Raw genomic sequence first — 7089 nt, 5'->3', positions numbered from 1 at the left:
TGGGTATAAACTAGCTATGAATAAATGTGTGGATGTTACAGGAAGATTTCAAACACACAGATCAACATGAAGTTGCCACCTACCAGACTGTAACATGGGATTTGTTTTAACACAGGGCTGGACTCAGGAGATCATTTCAGACCTTTAATCATTTGAGACCATCAAACTGAATTCTGTCTTTCTTCTGCTCTCCTAAAAACTTAGAATGGACAAATACATACCTCAAGGGTGTATTGCAAGACAGCAATGGTCTGGAAAGTTTCAGTGTCCTCATGAAATGTGGAGAAAGTAACCACCCTCCACTTTCTACGTGGGTTTGCCAAAGCTTCTCGGAGGTGGCAGCCTGAGTCTGGTAAATTTTCACTTTTCTTCATTAACATATTACCATTTAACCTATAGCTATACTGAATAGCTAGCAAACTCAGAAAGACTTATTGGAAATGCAAAAAAATAGGCCTTCAGACTAATGATTTTGTGCACTTACTGGCTCTGTGCACCCAATGGCTTTGCCTCCACTAGTAGTGAGCCACAGATAATGAGCCACATACCAAATGCCTGTAACCTCATTATTTTTTTTTAAAATTTATCACCAGATTGAATAAGGAAAAAAGTGTAGCCATTTGGAGAACAAATATAGTTTACAGAAATCCCCAGAGCTTTGTGCAGGGGTTAATTGAGAACAAGTATCTTGATAATTTCTCTTTAAAAAAGAGGAAAAAGTATTTCTAGCAGTATTAGATCAGAACAAAATTAGCAATAGCAGTATCACATTAAAAGCAGTGTTTTCAAGGCTTTTGAAAATTGCTAGTTTTCTGGCATGTATTCTTATCTTCTACAAAGAGAAAAAAAGAAACTGAAGGAAAGCTTGAGCAAGAACTGAACTTTTACAAAGGCAATGAATTTCATTTTGCTACAAGGATTTTCATATGATTATTAATTTTAGGGCTTTTTGCATGGGTCGGAAATCTGTTCAGCTAACAGATTATTTTTTCTTAAAGCTAACCTTTTTATCCTAGCCTTAGCTTACCAAAACTTATCTCAGTGCATCCTCTCTTAATATTTAAATATTTGCTTGTTCAAGTTGCTGTACTGAAATGCCTCTCCTAATGGAGTCTTGCATTTCTAGGCATCAATCAGCCACTCAGCGCTCACTATCATACAGGCAGAGCTGTGCTTACGGGTGACTGAAGTACAGCCAGTCACCAGCTGGTTTCAAATGAATACAAGAAAAAAAAAATTCAGTAATGACAGCAGGAGGAGGCAATATCTGGAAAAAGTGATAACTTCCAAACTTCACTTATGCAACATATAAAATTGCCAACAATGGTACTCAGTGCATTTTTTCAAACCTCAACCTGACTACCACACTGCCCTCCGATTATAAATTCTTCAGGATGTGTTTGCAGGATAAAAATAATGTCCTTTGACAAAGCTTCCTTTTTGAGAATGTTTAAGGGTTAATGTACTAATTAATGAGAACCCAGACCTGGTGCCAGAAAGAGCTGTCTAGTGTGTCTGTGGAGGACGTAAGCTTTATGATGTACACTGCCTCCTGGACTCCCAAGTGTCAGGTTCAGGGACCTGTCCAGAATACCACAAAATTCCCTTCCAGACCATGAACGCATTTGCTTTACATGAAAGGGCTGTGTTCAGGTGTGGCTTTGAATTAAAGTTGGGATACAACCATGACACGTGTTTGGATCTTTGCTGGCAAAATACATCCATGCTCCACGGTGCAAGTTGAACTTTAAGACACACAAGTCACACAATAGTAGGACTGCATTTTTAATATGCAATGTTTTCAATTTGGAGTTACATAGCCAGAAATAAACGGGTCATACAAGTTATAAATCGTAGCTTACATGGATTTCAGTAGGTTTGGGAAAGATGGATGTGGTTGTACTGTACGAAAGAAGCTTCTGACACTGTAATTCTTCATCAAATAAAAAGAACAACTTTGAATCCAGCCTGATTCAATGCAAAAATACAATAAGAAATTGGAGAGTATGACAAGAGCCAAGGCTCACTAGGAATAAAACATAAGCTCAGCATATAGTGGATGTGTGCCTCTGTTATGAGAATAAGGTATGAACAAAGTAGTGGTGAACAGCGGCTGTTAGAAAGAGATGATAGATGAGTGCATAGGCGTCATCAGGAAATAGCAAAAAACTACCAAAAAATTTAAGAAGCAACCAAGTAAACCTGGCTTGGGTTAGGTATGACTTAACTTAGCTTAAGTATACCTAAAAGTAACAAATACGCGGGGCTGAGTCTAATAATCAAAACGGTGATGAATCTAATAACCTCCTCAAGGAGCCAGTACATCCTTCCACAACTCCACAACAAGTATCGAACAGCTGCCTGCCTGGGTTAAGCGGACACTGCTCCTGCAGTGATCAAGGGAAACAGGACTGTTTTCCAGTGTTTTCTCACGATCTCAAAAGCTTCTAGTATTCAATAAGGTCTTGAAGTACATACTTGAAACTCCAGGTTGAAACTCCCCAGTGCCACACCTTCCCAAAAGATTTCGGTAATAAACTGTTTACAAAGAGCTACTTTTTGAAAAATTTTGCTGTGCTTATCTTTATTTTTCACATGCTTTTACGTTTTTAGAATTCTTCTTCAAAAAAAACAGCCCTGAAATAAATCTGTCATGACTGAATTCAGAAACCACAAATTAAACAAATTCATTTGTACCCTTCCCAGTCTGGCAGTGGAACTATTTTCCTTAAAGGACTTCCAAGGCTTATATATTCCACTTGTGATTTCTTTGGAGAATAACTCATATAAAGTTTTTCTCTTTCCATATGCAATTATTGTGAGGAGTCAGACTGGATCTAAGTTCGGATCATTTACAGAATCAGTATAAATTCTTTTACTGGTGTCAGAAAAAATACAAGACCTCATGTATAACTTTCTGCTCCTTTCCTTTGGCACAATTTGGAGGAAAATTTTCTGAAAGTATTAGCTATGGACTTTTGCCACAGTTCACATGAAAGAAAATTAAAAAGTTATGACACAATTATGTAAAAACAATAAAACCATAAAAACTTTATTGCCTGTAGCCTTTATTGCCTGTAGCCTATTCTCCTGAACTAATGGCTAATATAGCCATAGCCAAATCAGGTGTCATTTATTTTGGTAACTTCAAAGGAAATTTTGATCTTTACCAGATGAAAATCAAATTATTTCTGAGGTTAGTTTTAGGTTTTTTTAGTTTAGCCTGTTGTTATAGTGCCCGCACATATGTCACACTTCTCTCTTTCTGGATTGATAAATATCAGTTATTCATTAAAGAGATGTGCCCTTGTGTAGCCTTGCAGCTAGCTGATGGAGGGAATACCTTAGGCAGCAGCGGATGCAGCCTGCAGGTTGCTGTCTGCTGGTGGGGTTGGTTCTGCTCGCAGGGAGTAAATTTCTATGACCTTGGGAACTCTTTCTTCAAGGAACAAGGAAGAGTTATTATGGAGAGATGGAATACATCTGGCAAAGTGGTGCAGAAGGACCCTTACTACCAGGTTTGTTATCCTTATACTAGTTTCCATAAGGAATTTCTCTCCTTGCCTTTTTAAGGGGAGAAAAAGGGAATGAGTGTGCCTAGCACATCATGACGGGAGAGGTTCCTACACTCTCCCGAGAGATTTGAGCAAAAGGGGTTCCCCATCTCAAGTGCCTATAAATAATGCCCGCTGCATGGGAAACAGACAGGGGGGATTAAAAAATCCTGTATAAACATAGAAGTATGGGATAATCGGGATTATGAAAATGTTGTAGGTAGCTCACACCTGGGCCACTGCACTGGATAAGTAGAGGCTTTTTAGGAAAGACAGGCTGTGAAGATGAGAGCTGAGGGATTGCACTCTACAGAAAGGAGTAGCTCTTGTGCACAGACCAGTTGAAAACTTAGAGGTCAAGATCAGAGCAGTAGCCAACAAGGGGATGCTGTAGCTAGCATGTTCTACAGATTGCACAAACAGAAAGGGGAGAAGGTGGCCAAACCTTTAAGAACTAGAAGAAATGTCCCAGTTGAAAGCTCTGGCTATCATGGGGAACTTTAATCACTCCACTCTTTGCTGAGAGGGCAATGAAACAGAGCATACGCAATGATTTTTTGGTGTAGTTGTGAGACGGGCTGACTGGGAAGGATGCTCTGTTGAACGTGCTACTCATGAACAAAGAAAAACTCATTTTCCACCTAGTGACAGTTATTGTGAGCTATGACTGCAGTGACCACAAGTTGAGTTTAAGTGCCTGAAGGAAGTAAAGCAGACAAGCAGCAAAGACACTAGGTTTCAGGAGGGCAGTCTTGGCTACTTCAGGACCTTGATAGGCAGGATCAAGAGCCTCAAGAGGCTGTCCAAAAGGGCAAAGGAGACAAGTGAGATAAATTTTCAAGGACAATCTCCTCAAGGCATAAAAGCAGTCTGACCTACTGGAAAAGCAAACAGGCAGTCTTAGTAGGAGGCCAACTTGACTCAACAGATTACTCCTGAGCTCAAATGCCGAAAGGAAGCTTATGGAAAAGTATAGGCGACCAATGACAAATATGAAAAAATTATCCAGGCATGGATGGTATGGAGGCCTTAGGGAAAAAGCACGCAAAAAAGGATTAGGTGCTAGTGTCTCCTTTGCCTCAGTCCTTGCTGGCATAGTTTGCTCTCAGGTTCCTCCATGACAAGCAGCAAAGTTTGGGAAGAGTACTGTCCACAGCAGAAAACAATAAAGTTGGTGACCACTTAGATAAGCTGGACACACAAAAGTCCATGGGATCAGATGGGATTCAAGGGTGCCAAGGCAACTGATAGGTGACATAGCAAAGCTGTGGTTTGTTAATCTTAGAAAAAGTGTGATGATCCTGGGAGGTTTCGAATAACTGGAGAAAAAAAGCAAATGTCATTCCCAACTTCAAAAAAAGCAACAAGAATCTGGGAAAATACAGGGTGGATAGCCTCACCTCTATCCTTGGAAAGACTGTGGAGCATGTTTGCATGTCCTCAGACACATAAATGAAGACAAAGAAGGTGAACTAGAACGTTCACTGAGCACAAATCATGACTGAGCAATCTGATTGACTTCTGTGATGTCTAGCTCACTGCAAGAGGGGAGAGGAGTGGATTTTGTATACCTCAAAAATAGCAGGGTTTTAAGCACAAACGCTCCTACTGATAACAAAAAAGAGGCAAAATGGCGTAAATAGATAGTCTGAAAGGTGCGTGGAAGACATAGCTGGGCTGCTGAGCTTCAAGAGTGACTCCAATAACAGTCAGTTACAAGTGATCTCTTGATCTATCAGTATCTTCAGTCCCCATCCTGTTCAATATCTCCATCATCTACCCTGCACACTCACTGAGTTTATAGTTGACACAAAACTGGGGTGGTGAGAAAATGCCTGGTATTGATATGCTTAAAGGGGAAGGCTGCCATTCATAGGGAGCTTGACAGGAGCATCCTGAAGTCCAGCAAAGACAAACAAAGTCAAGTCCTGTACTGTTAACAAAAAGCCTCAGATGCCTAGGGACAGCACTGCAAGTCCTGATAGGCCACAAGTTGAACACATGTCAGTGTGTCCCTTTGGTAGCAATGGCTACATGCGCATCTGCATAGAAAAACTGAGAGCTTGAGGGACATGTTTATTTCCCTCTGCTCGGCACAGGAGAGTCCCCACCTGAAATACTGTGTCGAGTTTTGGGTTCCCCTGAACGGACAACAAGACATGGTCAACAAGCTTGAGGGAAGTCAGAAGAAGGCAACAGGGATGGCCAAGGGTTGGAGAGCACCACGTGCAAGGAGAGGCTGAAGGAATACAGTTTTTTCAGCCAGAAGAAGAGAAGTTTTCCTCTTGCTCTACTCCACTATCTAAAGGGGACTGTAGAGAAGATGGAGCTCTTTTCAGATATATGCAGGGAATTGAGAAGAGGCAATGGCTGCATCTTGCAGCAAGGGATACTCCAGTGGGTATATGCCATGCTGTGAGAGCACCAGGAGAAATTGCCCAGAGGTTTGGGAACCCTCATCCTTGGAAACTTTCAAAACTGGACTCGATGAGCCCGGTCCAACCTGAACCAACTTTGAAGTTGCCCCAGCTTTGAGTGAGGGGTTGAAGTGGGTCACCTCCAGAGGTCCCTTCCAACATACTTTCTTATGATTCTGTGCTTCTACTGAATCAGTCTGGTCCTGTTTTCTAGCTGATTGCCCTAATATTTTGAAAGTGTGGAGTTTTGACTGTGGGGGGTCAGAAAGTTATTCTCACTTTTAAACTTATTTTTTTTAAGACATTGGATTTTTATGGTATGAAGTAGGAACATTTTTGTATATGTAGAACTTAATGTGGATCAGAAAATTGCTCCATCCCAACATCTTCAAAATTTCTGTAACATATTATGCATCTACAGCAATCCACATGATCATTCTGAAAAAAAGTCATCCTTAAAGAACCTGAATCGTGCCTTAAATATTTAGGGATACTAAGCCTTTCTTTTTGGTCAGGTCAGAGTTTTTATACTTCTTAAAAAACTTAGAAATTGTTTTCCTGGGTAGGTAGGAAAATCACCACTACTGCCACTCTCTGCTGTCCTAAATCTACACTCTTCTTTGTACAAGGAAATAGCTTAGTAAACTGGTACTGTGCTGAAGCTGGAGACATTCTTGTTTATCAATCAAGAGCTTTTCTGAGAACAGGCTACTCTGTACCCAAAAATCTGTACCACATGAGTTTTAGCTTCTGACTTTTGCCTTGAGATATGCTTGTCTTGGCTTTAGAGAATTGTGCAATCTCTACTTGTATTGAATTTGTACCACAGCACACATTTCTGGGTCTGGGGAATTTTTTTGTAAATAATTTAAATATTCTGCTTCAGAGATCTGGGGAACATTTTTGCTTTTTAAGGCCAGGCAGCCTATTGCGTACTTGAGAAATGATTCTTTATTAGAATCAGAAGGAAGAAGAGTTGCAGCTTCCTTCACATTACTGATGCATTGAAAGCTTGTAGGGTTTTAAATGCATCACTAGTCACTTTTTCTACAGTCCCAGCAACAGGTCATGTGAAGCAGTCACGTGATTTTTTTCCGCCTGTGTTTCATTTTATTACT

This window comes from Chroicocephalus ridibundus, chromosome 2, assembly GCF_963924245.1.
Source record: "Chroicocephalus ridibundus chromosome 2, bChrRid1.1, whole genome shotgun sequence".
NCBI lineage: Eukaryota > Metazoa > Chordata > Aves > Charadriiformes > Laridae > Chroicocephalus > Chroicocephalus ridibundus.
This window is presented reverse-complemented; position numbering follows the sequence as displayed.